Source organism: Nelumbo nucifera, chromosome 1 (genome assembly GCF_055504915.1).
Source record: "Nelumbo nucifera cultivar China Antique chromosome 1, China Antique-T2T, whole genome shotgun sequence".
In the NCBI taxonomy this organism is placed as follows: domain Eukaryota; kingdom Viridiplantae; phylum Streptophyta; class Magnoliopsida; order Proteales; family Nelumbonaceae; genus Nelumbo; species Nelumbo nucifera.
In genome coordinates this window covers 73,576,573-73,594,543 of record NC_142649.1, presented here as the reverse complement: position 1 = coordinate 73,594,543, position 17,971 = coordinate 73,576,573, and the positions used below count along the sequence as shown (strand labels likewise).

Sequence of the window (17,971 nt, the reverse complement as noted above, 5' to 3'; positions counted from 1 at the left end):
GTCTTTGATGACAAATGTGGAATGTAGTTGGGCCAACAAATGATCAATGGCTGATTGAGAGTTGGATGTAAGAAGTGTGTCATCCACATAAACCAAGGCAAAAATGGTGACAGAATCCTTATGCAATATAAATAGAGAGCTATCACATGTAGAGGAAGTGAACCCTTCCTGAAGCAAGAAGGAGTATAGACGAGAAAACTAGGCCCGAGGAGCCTGTTTCAGTCTATAGATAGCCTGTGAAGTCAACAAACATGGTGGGGATGATCCAGGTTCACAAAACTCGACGGCTGAGACATGTACACCTTTTCATGAAGTTCGCCATGAAGAAAGGCATTCGAACGTCAAGTTGGTGAATGGGCCAGCCACGAGAGTGAGCAATGGTGAGAACCGTTCTGATGGTTATGGGCTTCGCAACTGGGCTGAAAGTATTGGTGAAGTCAACATCGGGTTGTTGAGTAAACCCCTTAGTGACCAGAGGAGCCTTGTATCGTTCAAGGGAGCTATCAACTTTTAAGGCTACAACTTGGGCTGGGTTGGCCCGAACCCAACTCAAAAAGTTGGGTTGGGTTGGGTCGGGTTGATGTTCGGGTTAGGGTTAGGGTTGAAATTCATGAACCCAACTTTACTTCAGGTTGGGTTAGGGTTGACCCCTTAGCCAACCCAAACCAAGCCGAACCCAACTCTATAGTACATGTCATATATAAATATATGTTATATATAATTGATTTATTTAGATGCATGATATTTGTATAGCCCCCACCACATAGTATTATGTATTTCTTTTAAGATAATCACTTCACTTAATCCTAATTAGAAAAACTAAAACCTTAATAACATTATTTTATGTCCTATTTTTTTAAAATTTTATTCTTCATCTTCCTCTATGTTGTTTGCTGCCCAAGAAAGATCTATCGTAAGCCATAACTCATAATAAACTATAGTCATTTTAACACTTGTTTTTCTGAATTTTGTAACAAAAGAAAAAAAAATGTCAACAAACAAATACTAATGAAACATATGATTAATATATGTAGTGAAAGTTGAGTTAAGATCTAAAATCGAGAAACTCTATGAGGTTTTAATGGATGGTAAGAAGGTTGGGTAGGGTTGGGCCCAACCCGAGCCCAACCCGAGCCCAACCCAACCCAAAAATGACTTCAGGTTGAGTTGGATTGGGTTAGGGTTGAAGGAATTTAGTTAAGGTTAGGGTTAGGGTTGGGTTGGATGGGTTGAAGGTTGGGTTTGGGTTAGGGTTAGGGTTGGGGTTTAGAACTTAGGGTTGGGCTAGGGTTGGCCTCAACCCGACCTAACCCGACCCAACTTTCAGCCCTATCAACTTCCTTTTTAACTTTATAGACCCATTTTCACCCAACAATGTTACCATGAGAGGGTGGAGATACTAATGACCATGTACCATTGTGCAACAAAGCGTTAAATTCTGTGGACATGGCATCACGCCATTCAATAGATTTGTTAGATTCAGAGAAACAATTGGGTTCAGAGAGGGTAGTAGTGTGTTCAGCAAGTAATGCACTAGGTAGGGGATGACGAGTGGAGAGTGCATGCTGGTTGGAGCAAACAGCCATGTGAGAATGCAGTGGAGGCGGAACAGGTGCAGTACGATCTAAAAGTTCCTGAATGGAACACATGCCACGTGGCGGTGGTGGTGAATATTCTACATCAGATGACGATGGAGAGCTAGCATCCGAAGTAGTACCTAAAGGAAGAGGAGAGGTGGGAGAGACATCAGCTGTGGTATCTGTGGTATCCTGTGACAGAGCAGCAAACTCCTACAAACACTCATGAGAGCCATTAGTATCTGAACCAAAATCAGATGTAAGAGGAGGTAGAGGTTTGAGCAGAATAGCAACATAAGTATCAGTGGATCGTGCAGGAGGTGAAGAGGAAGGAAGGAGAGCATAGGGAAACACTGTTTCATCAAAGATGACATGGCGAGAAATAAACAAGTGGTAAAAGGGTGTATGATAGCACTTATACCCTTTATGATGTGGGTTGTAGCCAAGGAAAATGCATGGTTGGGAATGATAATTCAATTTATGCTTATTGTAAGGACAGAGGAGAGGATAGTGACGACAACCAAAGACTTTCATAAGGGAATAGTCTGGAGCCGAGCCAAGGAGCCTCTCAAAGGGAGAAATATGATGGGTTACTGGTGAGGGAAGACGATTGATGAGAAAGGTGGTGATTTAGATAGCTGCATCATCCCAAAATTGGAGGGGAAGAGATGCATGGCCTAGTAATGCAAGAGCTGTCTCGACTAGGTGCCTGTGCTTCCGTTCAACACACCCATTTTGTTGATGGGTGTGAGGACATGAAAGACAATGTTGGATGCCAAACTCACTTAAGTGTTTAGTGAAAATGCAAAATCCCCCACCCTAATCACTTTGGAAGGCCTTAATGGTGGAAGAGAACTGATTCTCAACAAGTTTCTTGAACTATAAAAAGGCATCAATAGCTTGAGATTTATGAGTAAGTAAATACACCCAAGAGAAACGGCTATAGTCATCAATGAATACAACATAGTAGTGAAAGTCATTGCGAGAAATCATAGAGGTGGGACCCCAAACATCAAAAAAAATGAGATCAAGTGGTGCATTAGAGCAATGTACATGGGGAATGAAGAAATGGTAATTGCTTACTTTTTGCCATTGACAAGACTCACAAATTGTAAAATATTCATTAGTGGAAGGCAAACCATAACGACTAAGGAATCTTTTAACAATAGACAAAGCTAGATGCCCAAGACGAGCATGCCACTGAGACACAGACACTCTTTCACCAACAAACGTCTGAGGTAATTTATTGGAAGAAAATGATTGAGATCTTGAACGGAAAAAACAGTAGGCAACTGGTAGAAACCATGCATACTAGGTCCTCGAAGGAGTTCCATCCCCGTAGGATCCTTCACAACAAAATGAGAAGGGTAAAATTCAAAAACCACTTTGTTGTCACAAGTAAATTGAGAAATGGATAGTAAATTTTTAGAGAGAGCGGGAATATGCAAAATACTATGTAAATGAAACTATTATTATGAGAGAAGCACGAAGAACCGATATGTTGAATACTCAAACCTATACCATCTTATACACAGACTTGGTCAATACTAGAGTACTCCAAGCACTGTTGAAGATTGTTGATGTTGGGAGTCATGTGATTTGTCACACTGGAGTCAGGGTACCATGCAAGATCATTCAATGAAGAAGCAGTGGAGGCTTGGTAGGCTTGCATGGGAGTAGATGCATCAGTTTCATCGGTATAAGAGATATCAAAATGGCAGCAACAGGTCTGAGTTGCATGTCCTGGCTTCGAGCACAACCGACAGATAACTTTTGGTGTATTATTATTGGAAGAACCAAAAGAATTGGAACCAGAATATCCACCCCTTCCACCATGGCCATGACCTCCTCAATGATTGTATCCACCACACAACTGGAACGACTGATCTGATGTGTGGTCGAAGGGCGACCATGTTAGCTGAGACCAATGAATCAGAGGATTGATTCTACTTCAACCAGATTTCATGATTTATCAGGAGGCCATGGAGATCATCAATAGAAAGATCATCAGTATTCATGCGAGTTGTAATAGATGCCACGAATGATTCATATTCCGGCCCGAGGCTAGCAAGAAGATAAAGTAAGAGATCTTGTTTTGCAATAAGTTCAGAAACAGTAGCAAGGCATTTAGCCAAGGATTTGGCATTCTAGACATACTCATTTATTGATTAAGCACCCTTTTTTATGGTCTGTAGTTAACGCCGAAGTTGTAAAATACGGGCCCGAGAAGGAGAGCCATATGATCAGGGCCAGGGATTTCCATATTGCTGCAGTTGTAGGTAAGCCAACTACTTGTGCAATAACACTTTCATTCAAAGAAGAAATAAGCCAACTGAGAACTAATTGATCTCTCTTGGTGGAAGAGTGATAGATCCATCTACCAAGCCCATCAATTCAACAGAGTTGAGGAGAGGATAAAACTGAGTATGTCAGATGTTGTAATTGTCCCCATTGAGTTTGGTGGGGAGTATCTAAGTTACATTGGGTATTGAAGTGAGATTTGGCAAAAAACCAAAGGTTGACACTGATGCTGCCGAGGGGCTATTGCTGGACATGTTGGTGTTGTTGCTGGAGGCCATGAGAACTGAGCTTGGATCAACTGGGAGCTCTGATACCATATCAACACTGATTCAGAAGTTAATAGAAATCACACACTTTGTGAGCAAAGATTGTATTGCTTATATAGGTTTACAAGAGATTGAGTTTGAACTGGATATTTACATCAGATAAGGAACAACTCTACAGTAGTTATCAGTGATAGGGATTCTTAGGATAAGATATTGATGACCTAAGAGTTATCCGAGAACTCTTAGGATTTATCCTTCACAATACTAGAACAAATGCATGGGAGTGAAAATGAAAAAAAATGCAAATTCTGGTTTAACTTTGTTTTGGGTTTTACTTTATTCTAGTTTGCAAATTCATGTCTTTATTTGTTTCATTTGCATTGCAATCAAACAAAATAAGCTAAAATTTAAAACAAAAATAGGTCAGAATTTACAATCAAATCATTTGCAAAGTATTAGTTCAAATTTGTTTACATTGCAACCAAACACAGCGTAAGCAACATATAACTCTCAATGCCTAGCTATTGGGTATCACTTTTCAAGAATTACTTTCTACTCTCTACTAATTGAATTATATATAGCATATCCAACATGAAATATAGCCAGGCAACCAAGTGCTCAGTTGTGGGTAAGTGGTGCTGAAGCCTCCTTTGATGCAAATCTTTTCTAGCATATTGTACCAAATCTTGAAAGCTCCTGCTCCATTGATAAAATTAATTGGATAATTTATAGATAAAAAAACTTAAGGTGAGTATTGGAAGAAATACCTAAACCTTGCTTCTCCTCTTCGATCTCCTAAGAGTCATAGCTCTCCAACCAAAAAAAAAAACATTTCAATAATCAATGCCCAAGATGTTCAACTCTGCAAGAAAAGTTGATACCCAAGAGATAAAACAACAAACTTGAACGACTTTAATTAACGAATCAAATCTATAAAATGAACTAATACGTATGCCTTTCGACTGAAAGGAAAGAGTACTGACTTCTATTTGCAAAGGTAGATAGAACGTACCTCTTCTTCAACCTCATATTCAAAGGTGCCTATTTACAACCAATTTAGCATCCATTATCAGATACGCTAATTGGTTTGGGGAGTACAAATCGTGGGTAAGTGGGCATCTTCGGTTTGTTTATTTTCAAATTTTTATTCAAAAAAAAGAGAAAAAGAAAAGAAAAATACCTTGTAATTAAGACGTGGACATCAATTAAAATAGCACACACACCTAACGTGACCGAAAGCTAAGGAATACCATAGAATCTTTTTCGTTCATTTGGTAAGTTACCTTTGCATTAGGATTTTGACTATAAAGGATGACATGGCGATTGGCGAATCTAACGATTTCCACCTATATTACATGACCATGGCTAATCTTTCTCTGCCTCGCCACGTGGCTTAATAAGAAGGCTGGTTAGGAAAATCAGTTGTGGAAACTACCTTATCTATCACTAATGTGAAACGTGAATAGGTGGACAAGTCAATAGGAATGGTGAATGAGGATGCTGATTTGGCATAATGGGAGTGGTGGGAAGGGGAGAGGAGAGAGAGCGTCAAGGAGAATGTAGGGTGGGGGTAATAGAGCAAAGAGGGGCATGATGATGTGAACCATCTTGCTATATAAATATATAAGTGGGGACGACCTGTGTGATACACGGGTTTTTTTAAGGAAAAGTTAAGCAATAGAAATACATAAAAGTATATAATTGTTTTATATTTTAAATTTTTAATAACCAATCCGGTCGAACTCAACCTGAGTAGGTTGGTTTTCTAGTATTTCTGATCGGCTTTGGTTTAGAAACTTTCCAACTCGACCAACTTAGGTTAGTTTCGATTTGTCCATTTGTAAATTGACTAAAACTGAACCGATCTTATCATAAATATATACATTAATATTTTATATTTTAAATTTTATTTTTTAATACAAGAAAGTGAGAAAATTCTCATATTTCTTAGTCTAAAATATTATGTATAATAAATTTAAGTTTTTAATTTATTTTTTAATAATATCATTGTAATTTTATTAAATTTAAATTTAATTTTTAAGTTTAAATCTTTTGAACAAACAAGCCAAACCAAACCAACAATTAATAGACCCAAACCAATACAACCTGAGTTGACAGGTTTTCACTAATCCTTAAATAGGTCAATTTGGTCAAATCGACCAAAGTTCGAGTGACAAACTCCCGACTTGACTAGGTCGATTCGGTTAGCAAAATAGTCTGCAAATGAACTGAACTAGTCCTCGAACACTCCTAATTCTAACTAAGTTAATAGTCTAATCTCTAATAAATAACAATAGTTTAATCTGTAATTATTATTGAAAATTTATAGCAAAAGTACACAATCATTTATAATGAAAATATAATAGATATCTAATAAAAATATAATAATTACAAAAATACAATAAATACTGAAAATATAATAAATTAGTCAATAAATAATGTAATCTCAAATAATAGTTTAATCTTTAATAAATATTAATCTATAAATTATAAAAAATATATAACTACGAAATATAAATGTATAACAAAAATACAATAAATATGATAAATTAAATTTGAAGAGTTAAATAATAGTTGTTTAATCTCCAAAAATTATTTACAATGTTCTATTAAATAACAAAACAAAAGTATATTTAGAAATAATTATTGAAAAAATATATATCAAAAATATAATAAATAATTACTGAAAATAAAATAAATAGTAATTTTAGTATATATAAATATATAATGAATATACACTATTATTGTAAAATTATTACCAATAAGTATTATTTTTTTTTGAAAGTTATCTTCTATAATTATTAATTGATATAAGTTAAATTATTTATCTAGAATATTATTTAATTATTTAAATAATATTATTATTTAATATTTTAAAATATTAATTACTTATTGAAATCAATAATTAGTACTATTATTACATAATTTGTTAATAATGTTGTAAAATTGTAAATTATTATTAATTAGAATATTATGAGATCTATTATAATTATTTTTCTACTTTGAAGAAATTTCTTAAATTTATTACATAATTTCGTTATTTTTTAACTATTTAAAATTTAGTCATGTTAAATATTTTGTTATTTAAATGTTTAAATAATATGTAAAACATTTAAAATTTTTCATTATTTGATTTTTATTTATTTTAATGTTATTATGTAATGTTTAATATTTTATATAATTATTTAGCTATTTTTAATGTTTTATCATTTAAGATAATTAGTTATTAAAAATAATGTTTTATTTTTTAATGTTAAATTTTTATTATTTGAATAACATTTAAATTGAATGATTCATTATATTGTTACTATATAATTTCATGATGAAATTTGTAAAATTATAGAATTATCAATAATATGAATATTATTAAATATATTATAATTAATTTTTGTGTTTTGAATAAATATTTTAAATTTAGAATATAAGTTTTTTATAATATTTAAATAATTCTGAAATTTTTTAATTGAAACTTTTTTAAAATAAATATAGATAAAAAAGTGGGGGGGGGGAGATAGTTTAGGAGAGAATCTCTCTACTAAATTAGAGATAATTTAAGAGATAAATACAAGTTAGAGATAAATTAGGAGAAAAATAGGAATTAGAGTCAATTTAGGAGTAAGAGGGGGAAAGTTGTGCCACTTGTCTGAACATTAAGAAAGAAAATCTCTCTTTCTTTATGGTTGTTAAAAATAGTTAAGCCTATGTGATTTTCTTATTATTGGCTTAATGGGTAATTATGTGGAATTAAAAAAATAAAAAATTCAAAAAAATTGAAAGTTAGGTTAGGAAGGGGGATTTGGAGCAAGGAGAGGCATGGTGATGTGGACTGTATTATTATTATTATTATTATTATTATTATTATTATTATTATTATTATTATTATATATATATATAGAGAGAGAGAGAGAGACAGAATTTCCACTAGGGCTGGCCAGGGTTGAATAGATTGGACTTAACCTTAGGCTCAGGCATTAAGTCTAGGTATTAGGGTTGGATTTAGCTTGGCCTTAAACCCATCCCAAACCAAGGAAGTGAAATATCATCCCTGGCCACCAAGTAATGATATTAATTATAAATAATAGTAAATTGCTGAAACTTTTCCTGAAGTTTTTGACTGTTGCTAAAACATCCCCTGAAGTTTAGTAATTACAATCACCTCCCATGAACTTTCTAATACAGTTGCAAATAGACCCCCTTTGGTAGAATTTTCTAATAAAAATCATGAAAATGTCTAAAATACTCATAAAATTACTATTGAGAAAAAAATAAAAAAAATACAAATTTTATGAACAACAAAAGCAAAGAGAATTTATTGCTACTTTACCTTTGAGTGACTGATATGAAGGAAAAATTTAGAAAATAAAAGAAAAGAGATTGGAAGGATTTCGGGTAATGATTCAAAAAATTTGAAAAATAAACATTTCTGTCAAAAGTAACTACATGAATACTAAACATTTGGACATTGATGTTCAGTTCGTATGAGACAGAGTCACCTCCAAGCAACTCCTTGTGCGCCATATTTCCTCTCAAAGTCTAGTCGTAGATCTACTTACCAAGGTGTTACCTGCACTGCAGCTTTCCTCGTTGAGAATCAAGCTCAATGTCACCTCGTGTCCATCGAGCTTGAGGGGGCGTATTATGGTAGAAGACTCCAAGGCAGAGTCCAACTCGAACTCCACAAGTATTACGGTGGAAGACTCTAAGGTAGAATCCCACTCGAACTCTGCAAGTGATAAGAACCCAACATGTGATAAGAACATATAACAGCTGTATTTGTATCAGTCTCCTAGATAAACTTGGTCTTAGAATCCTACTACACGTGTACTTTATTTCTCTCTATAAATTCAATAATCGGCTGTGTATGTGCTTTCTTCTTCCAATTATCGTTTTAGTCTTTAAATAAATAATTGGACAAGCTGGCTATCGAGAATCAATGACAGTCTATCGGGGTTGTCAAGACCAAGCAAAAGAAACTCATGCTAAGAGCACTCCTCTAAGAGCACTCACTAGAGAATGCTTTGTTCTATTTCTTCTTATTCTTCTTTGGTTGGTCTCTTTGTGTCTCTATTTGTATTTCTTGTTCTGATGAGTTTTTAATGGATTTGAGCATGTGGGTATGCATTTTTAGGTGAACTTGACTGTCAAACTGGGGATGATGATCTAGGTCCAACATGGTTAAAGGCCAACTACTTTAGTCACTATAAAATCCGTTGTGACTCCAAGTGCAACCTCTATTTCTTAGACTGCATGGTTGATGCTCTCTACTCTTACCGCTTGATTGCTCAAGTCTCTATTTCATCTCCAAAGTTAGTCATTCTTGGAATGAACAACTCTGCCATTCTTGGACAACCTCTATTGCTTCTTTGGGGTTTATTGATACAAATAAAGAGATCATTGTTCCACAGTGTGATAAGAGTAAATACATCGACCTCTCGACCATTCAAATAAGGCCAGATTTCCTACTCACTTTCTCTGCTCACGCCCTACCCATAGTACATTGCAGCCGACACATCTCATAATACAAGGTGGTGATGTGTGGCTGCAATACATGGCGGGTAGAGTAATGGACAACAAATCTAGTCTGCATTCAAACTTACATTATCAATAGTGTGAAGATCATTTTTCTTAATGAGTGGCCATAATCGAGGCCGGGGAAGGGCGTGACCAACACCTTTGAGATCTGCTGCCGAAGTATTTTCGATTCTTTCATTATACATGTGGCACTCTTAAAATGAGGGTTAAAGTTGTCTTTCTAATTGAACAAGCTTATTGAAGAAATAGACCACCAAATGCCTATTATGAAATAAGTACTTATTTTTTAAAATAAACACTTGAAAAAGTTGGGTGTCAAATACAAATAAGTACTTATTTGAATAAGCACTTGTTTTAAAACACTTATTTTTAAAATAAACACTCCCAAACTTGGCCTAAATTTGATTATTTAAATTGTTAGTTGGACATGCATTCTTGTAAAAATAGGGCTAATTGGGCAGGCCCAACCTAAGGCCTAGTCTATCCAACTTGAGTTGAGACCAAGACTTCGGGCTTCCTATTGTGCTTCAGTCAGAAAACTTGGGCATGACCCGGCTTGGGTTAACATTTTGGATAGCTCAATCTCTTTAGGTATGATTAAGCCTAAGCCTGGCCCAAGATGTATTGGATTAAGCTCAATTTGGGCTTGAATTGTTTGACCTCAGCTTGGTCCATGTCCAATTCTGAGACTTACATCTTAATTAGGTTGAGCGGTCAATGCTCTCATAGGGCATATGAGGAAAAGAAAACTATGAACTGAAAAAAGCTTCAAAGTAGTCATTAGAACAAGAGAAAGATGGTATTCTTACTGTTTCAAAACCCAATACCGAGGTCATTTGAAACATAAGGCATTTCTGAGTTTAATAAGAAATCATTTATCAAAAAAAAAAGTATTTAACTCCTAATAATATTTTTTTTCATTCAATTCATTTTTACTCACTTTTATTCATTTTAAAATTTCATCTTATAAATAAGAATAAAAAGAAATGAGAGCTGAACTACTACACATGGCCTCAAATAATTGGAATCAAAATGACCCGATTCCAAATCCTATCCCCATCCCCATGAACAAAAGGGACCCTTAATTACGTGGAACCAAACGACGAGTACCGATGTGGGACCAAACTCTAAGCACCCATCCAAAGTTTTGAGTCTGATCTATAAACGCGTTAATATATTCCTTATAAGTTGCGGCATGCAGAGGTACAATCTGAAAAACTCGACACCGTTGCATATGACAATGTACCCTCCTGCATCCAAATCCAACCAATCAACGTGTCCATAACCTTTCTTCCACATTCCAAGCATGCAAGCTATCAAAGCCACCTACAAATACCCCCACTTACTTATACACACTATCTCAACTGTCTCAATACCTATTAATTCCTTCTCCTTGTGTAAAGAAGAAAGTAACAGCGCAGCTTCCATCAGAAACGAGAATGGCGAGACTCCTTGTCATGGCAATCTTCCTAGTGGGGTTGGTGGCCATGGCTGAGGCCACCATCTACCGGACCACCATTACCACTGTCGTACAAGATGATGACAAAAGCCAAAGCCAAAGCCAGTCTGGTGAGTGCCGGAAAGAGATCCAGAAGCACCAGTTGAACGAGTGTCGGCAATTGATGAGGTCTTGGCAGACGGGGAATCTCATGAGGGGCAGTCAGAGGGATGATACACAGGGATGCTGTGAAGAGCTACAGAACATGAGGGACGAGTGCACGTGTGAGGCGATCCAGTGGACGGTTCAACAGCAGCAGCAGCAAAGTAGATTACAGGGAGAAGAGATGGAGAGACTGATGAAGAAGGCGGAGAAGCTTCCCTCCATCTGTGACATGTCACATACCTGTCAGTTCGGCGAGAGCAGCAGCAACTAGAGAAGGGGTAGTGGCCTCTACGACTACGAGGGAATAACAATAATAAATGCACGTACCCTACTAGCTGCCCTCTCCCTTCGACAGAAAGGCTCTTACACACACAATCGTGTGTGGATTTGGTTAATTTGCTTGCTTGTTTAATAGCTACTAGCTAGACAGGGAAAGGGGTTATCCTGTGTTTTTGCTCTGAGTTTTTATAATAAAAACGAGGGTGCAATTTATTTTATAATTTCCTTCTCCTCCTCCTTCATCTTCTTCTTTTTCTGTCTGCTCACTTGTGATAAGCTTGACAAGCAACGTTCGGCATATCACAGACATGGGAGTCTCAAAAAGAAAAAGAAAACAATATATGTTTGTTGAAAACAAACAGGGAGCATAAAACCGTGATTGCCTAGTATTCATATGAGATAGAAGAACTAAGGGCTTTTAGCCCATAAGGGCAACTTTTTTGCCCTTAATATCAATAAATTAACAATTTTCGTATAATAATTAAAATAGGATAACTTTTTGAAAAAATATCAAATAAGGGCACCGTTCACTGTTGTTCGTCTTCTTCACCTTCAAAAAATATGGGTAGTTCTTTAATTTTTTTTAGGGCTTCTAGTCTATAAGGACAATTATTTTCCCTTAATATCAATAAAAATAACAATTTTCGTATAATAACTAGAATAGGATAACCGTTTTGAAAAAATATCAAATGAAGGCACTGTTCACCGTTGTTCATCTTCCTCACCTTCCAACAAGTATGGGTAATTCTTTGATTTTTTTAGGGCTTCTAGCTGCAACTTTTTGCCCTTAATATCAATATAAATAACATTTTTCGTTTAATAACTAGAATTAGATAACCTTTCTGAAAAGATATCAAATAAAGGCATCGTTCACTATTGTTCATCTTCCTCACCTTCAAAGAATTATGGACAGTTCTTTGATTTTTTCTTATTCCATGCCAAAGAAGAGTTCTATTGTTCTAATTCCCCGTGCTATTCTGGGGTATCTTTCTTTTTCTAATAAAAATCTAAAAGTTTCGGTAAAATAATTCATCAATTCTCTAAAATTTCATATGGTTCTATGTTTTTTGTCTCTGCATAGGGACATCGAAGCTTAATAGCAGTGATGAACTTCGTAAACCTGAAAGTGATAAACCATGTGATGTTTGTTACAGAGCAAAACAAATTAGGGAAGTTTTTCCTGAAGGTAAACATAAAGTTGATGATTGTTTTTCTCTAATTCACTGTGATACATGGGGTGCTTATAAAGTACCTGCTTCTTGTGGTGCCATTTACTTTCTAACTATTGTTGATGATTATTCTCGTGCTGTGTGGGTTTACCTGTTACTTAAAAAAAGTGAAGTAGCACATATTGTTGAGAATTTTTGTGCCATGTCAGAACGCCAATTTGGCAAGCAAGTCAGAACTGTTCGAAGTGATAATGGAATAGAGTTTAAAAGCATGAAGTCGTACTTTGAGACTCATGGCATTCTGCATCAAACTTCCTGTGTTGGAACACCCCAACAGAATGGTCGAGTGGAGAGAAAGCATAGGCATATTTTGAATGTTGCAAGAGCATTGAGGTTTCAAGTAGGTTTGCCTATTCGTTTCTGGGGAGAGTGTGTCTTGACTGTTGGATACTTGATAAATAGAACACCTTCTTCCGTACTTGGCGGGAAGACTCTATATGAGGTACTGTTCGGGACGACACCTCGATACGAGCAAATGAGAGTGTTTGGCTGTCTCTACTATGCCCATTGGAGCCCTCGAGATAAGGATAAGTTTGGAGCGAGGAGTAGGAAATGCGTTTTTGTAGGCTATCCCTATGGGAAAAAAGGTTGGCGTGTATATGATGTTGAGAGTGGTGAATATTTCATCTCCCGCGATGTAGTCTTCCATGAAAATATATTTCCATATGCCGGTGATTTAGAAGTACCTCTTGAAGACAACCCTGGCCCGACTATTGCGGCTATAGTTGATGATGATGTTAATCACAGCCACAGAGGAAATAAAGACAGGGGGAGTGACGAAGAGGATATTTGTGCGAATGATAGGGAGAGCTTTCAAAATACTAATAGAAGAGAGGATGAGCAAGGCAATGGAGGGGATGTGTAGGAAGTGGAAGCTAATGGCGGTGAGGACGAAATTAGTGTGGATCCAGCACCACAAACAACACCAGAAGAGCAACTTGGCAGGGGACATCGACATCGCACACCATCTATTTTATTAAAGCCCTATATAACCTACACTGCTCGATGTCTGAAAGACCCCATTCGCACTCAAGCCAACTCTAAATCAAAGTCCTCAGGTACGACTCCCTATCCCATAGCAAATTATGTGACATGTACTAACTTCTCTGCTAAACATCAAGCTTTCTTAGCTGCAGTCACTGTAGGAGCCAAGCCTACCAGTTTTTCTAAGGCAGTAAAAAGTGAGAAATGGAGAGAAGCTATGAGGAAGGAAATCCAAGCTCTAGAGGATAATGGTACATGGACATTGGAATCTCTACCTCCCGGGAAAAAGGCCATAGGGAGTAAATGGGTCTATAAGATCAAATATAATTCAGATGGGACGATTGAATGGTATAAGGCATGCCTAGTTATCCTCGGGAATAGACAGGTTGAAGGATTAGATTACAATGAGACTTTTGCTTCTGTGGCCAAACTGACAACAGTCCGAACTTTCTTAGCCGTGTGGCAGCCGCTAGGAATTGGGAGTTGCATCAGATGGATGTACATAATGCTTTCTTACATGGGGATTTGAATGAGGAAGTATACATGCAGTTTCTACCAAGATTTAAATCTAAGGATTGAACAAAAGTGTGCAAACTGAAGAAATCTCTCTATGGATTGCGTCAAGCCCCCAGATGTTGGCTCTCAAAGTTAACAACGGCCTTGATACAGTTTGAGTTTGTTCAAACGTATCCTGACTACTCTTTGTTCACCTATTGCAAACACAATGTTCATTTTCACGTGCTGATATATGTTGATGACCTGATTATTGGGGGAAATGATACTGCTGCCGTTGTGAAATTCAAAAAGTATCTCCATCGGTGCTTTCATATGAAAGACCTGGGCCCACTCAAATATATCCTAGGGATTGAAGTAGCTCGTGGCCCTGAGGGAATATTTTTTTCGCAACGGAAGTATGCCCTAGACATCATCTCCGAATGTGGACTCTTGGGAGTCAAACCAACATCTGTGCCCATTGAACAGAATCATCATCTTACGCTAGCAAAGGGCGCTCTTATGGAGAATCCAAATCGGTATCGACGGTTAGTGGGATGGTTGATCTACTTGACCATTACACAACCTGAGTTGTGTTATTGTGTTCATATCCTAACTCAGTTCATGCAAAGTCCACGACAAGAACATTGGGATGCAGCTCTGCGCGTAGTGCGTTATATGAAAGGATATCTAGGACAAGGTTTATTGTACCGTTCTGATAGCGATCTGTGTCTATATGCCTATTGCGACTCTGATTGGGCAAGCTGCCCATTGACGCGACAATCATTGACTGGCTATTTTGTTCTGTTGGGGCAGTCATCGGTTTCTTGGAAAACGAAAAAACAACATACCGTGTCGCGCTCCTCTGTAGAAGCCGAATATCGTTCGATGGCTACGATAAGTTGTGAGCTGAAGTGGATGAAGAAACTTCTTTTGTACTTTGGGGTGGCGCATGATGAACCCGCACGATTGTATTGTGACAATCAGGCAGCTTTGCACATAGCCGCAAATCCAGTGTTCCACAAGCGGACAAAGCATATTGAGGTCGACTGTCATTTTGTTCACGATGAGCTATGGCGTGGGAACATTGTTACTTGCCATGTTCGAACCACAGAGCAGTTGGCTGATATCCTGACGAAGGCTCTAGGAAAAGAGAAATTCGCATATTTCCTTGGAAAATTGGGCATCCGGAATCTACATGCGCCAATTTGAGGGGGAGTATTGGGAAACCAGATCGCCACGTAACCTTCCTATCGAAATGCAACCTTCGGTGGGAACCTTCTTGCATGTTGTATTCCTAGATGTATTTGGAAAATCAACTCCTATTCAAACTAAGTCTCCTACTTGTACATATAGGATGTACCTTTCAAAATAAAGAGACAAGAAGAAGAATTTCCACAAAGTTTTTCAATAAGCAAAAATTTACGGAACCATTTTGGCCACCAGTTTTCAGGTCGGCCGTTCGATCGTCCAATTCAAATGGAAAGTCCATTCTGACAACAAAAATTACAAGCAAAAAATTGAGTATGTGAGGTCCATTGAGCAATATCATACATGTTATGTCATTTGAACGTGTGACTCATACAACCCAAAAATGGAACCTCCGATTTGAACAGACGACCCGTTCTAACAACAAAAAAAAAAAAAAAAACAACCAAAAACCATTGAACAGGTCAATGGGTTGATGGTTTGACCACTCAGGTCAATGGGTCGTTGACTGATTCAATGGTTTTTGGCAAAGGACCGGGATTGGGGTAAATTGGAGCTGGTTGCCTGGACAGTTTCCAATTAAAAATATAAAAAAAAAACAGGCAACCCATTCTGACAACAAAAATTATATGCAAAAAATTTAGTGTGTGAGGTCCATTAAGCGTTACCATACATGTTATGTCATTCGAGCGTGTGACTTATACAATCTGAAAACGGAACTATTCTGGCCACCGATTTTCAAGTCAACGGTTTGACTATTCAATTCGAACGGATGGTCCATTCTGATAATAAAAAATAAAAAAAATAAAAAAAATGTTTAAAAACCATTGAATGGGTCAACGGTTTGATCGCCCGGGTCATGGATCGTTGACCTATTCAATAATTTTTGCTAGATCGAGATTAAGATAAAACGAAACCGATTGCCTGCATGACCGATTAAAAAAATAAAAAAAAACAACTAAAAACCATTAAACAAGTCAACGGTAAATGATTCTACTGCTTAGATGAATGGATGATTGACGGATTCAATATTCTCCACAACAATGGGTGAAGTTTCACTCAGAACTCGCAGTGATAAGGGATGAGCACGTTGATCATCTGGATACTGCCATCTGTGCTCGATTTGGTAATTTGTAGCCACCATTAGAGAAACATCAACTTATTGTTTTGGTTGGCATTTACTTTGTGGGTTTTCATTTCTATCTTGTCAACTTTATCCCGTTGATCCCTTAAAGCTTTCCTTATATTTCAGGTTGCACAAGTCAATGGACCCATCCCCGTAAAACCTTGTAGTTGGAAGAGAAGCAACGACATCTTATCACTACTCATGCTCTTCTCTTTTCTTCTTCCATTTTCTTTCTTTCTTTCTGTATCTTTCTTAAGATTTCTCTTTTCTTCTTTTTTACGTTAATAAAATTTGTGCCTGGGACCTATTCAAAGTGCGCTATAAAAATAATGGTAATTTAATAGTCATCCTCCGTTACGTTTCTTTCTTACCGGAACGGATCACCGGGGCCAGGGCCCAGGGCTACTCCAGTTGATCAGAAGCTTTGCAAGGCTCATGCTTGAGTAGTAGGATGTTGGCTTCCCTTTAAAGCAAAAGCTGGGGGGGTTCAAAATAATGAATTACAAAGAGGAGTCCCTAAACCTTACTATATCTGCTTCTCTCTCGATGGGTGGAGGGCTTGAATGGAGCGGTAATGATACAATATTGATAGATACCCACTTCACCTAGCACCCTTGCTCTATTTCTTTAGCCTGACTTACAGTGAAGTGAATCGTAGAAAAGAGGTAACCCCATTTGTGAATTGTGATGAAGCAACCATGGACTTTTTGTGGCGGGAATTGCCCTGCCGGCCACGTTGAAAATTCAGACCAGTTAAAACAACCAAAGTATGTCATAGATGAGTGTAAAGTGAGTGACTTCATTAAAAGTGGAGCACATATATATATATATATATATATATATATATATATATATATATATATAATTGTATATAAAAATAGGCCGGGCCGGGCCGACTCCCAAATTATCTCAGAAGAGGGAGGCTTGGTCTAGGACGGCCCGCACTTTATGCAGACCAACCGTATGTGGCCCATGCCATGCTGGCCCAGCACGACCCAATTTATACATCTAAATAGATGTTATTTTGGCCACTTTTTTTTTTGTAGACTATCATTTTGGGCACTAAAAATCTTTTCCTCCTTATTAAAAACAGTTTTTAATTAATCTGTGGTTAAACCAGTCTATTAAACCAATTTATTAGATTACCAAAAAATGAAACCAATCTATTCATCACCGGCCAGCCATATTTCTTGGTCCATTTCACCTGGAACCATTTACTTAAAAAAATATATAGAATAAAAACCGTTCATTCAATCAACAACCTGGTGACCCGGATGGTTGAACTATGACCCATCAACGGGTCATGGCTTAGGTTTTTTTTTTATTTTTAGTTATTTTTATCATTAATAACAGTGAACCTCATCTACCATACT

At 36.9% G+C, this 17,971-nt stretch overlaps 1 long non-coding RNA gene across 2 annotated transcripts; it reads right to left on the bottom strand.

Annotated features, from left to right (window-relative positions):
• Positions 1-4,558: 4,558 nt before the first annotated feature.
• LOC148803430 (uncharacterized) lies at positions 4,559-5,296 on the bottom strand. Of its 2 annotated transcripts, none has more exons than XR_016085594.1 (3): positions 5,157-5,296; positions 4,912-5,006; positions 4,559-4,840 (listed from the first exon to the last, which is right to left on the bottom strand). It is a non-coding gene; the product is annotated as an uncharacterized LOC148803430 (long non-coding RNA). The 2 variants fall into 2 exon arrangements; XR_016085593.1 differs by having other exon boundaries at positions 4,918-5,006.
• Between the last annotated feature and the right edge of the window lie 12,675 nt (positions 5,297-17,971).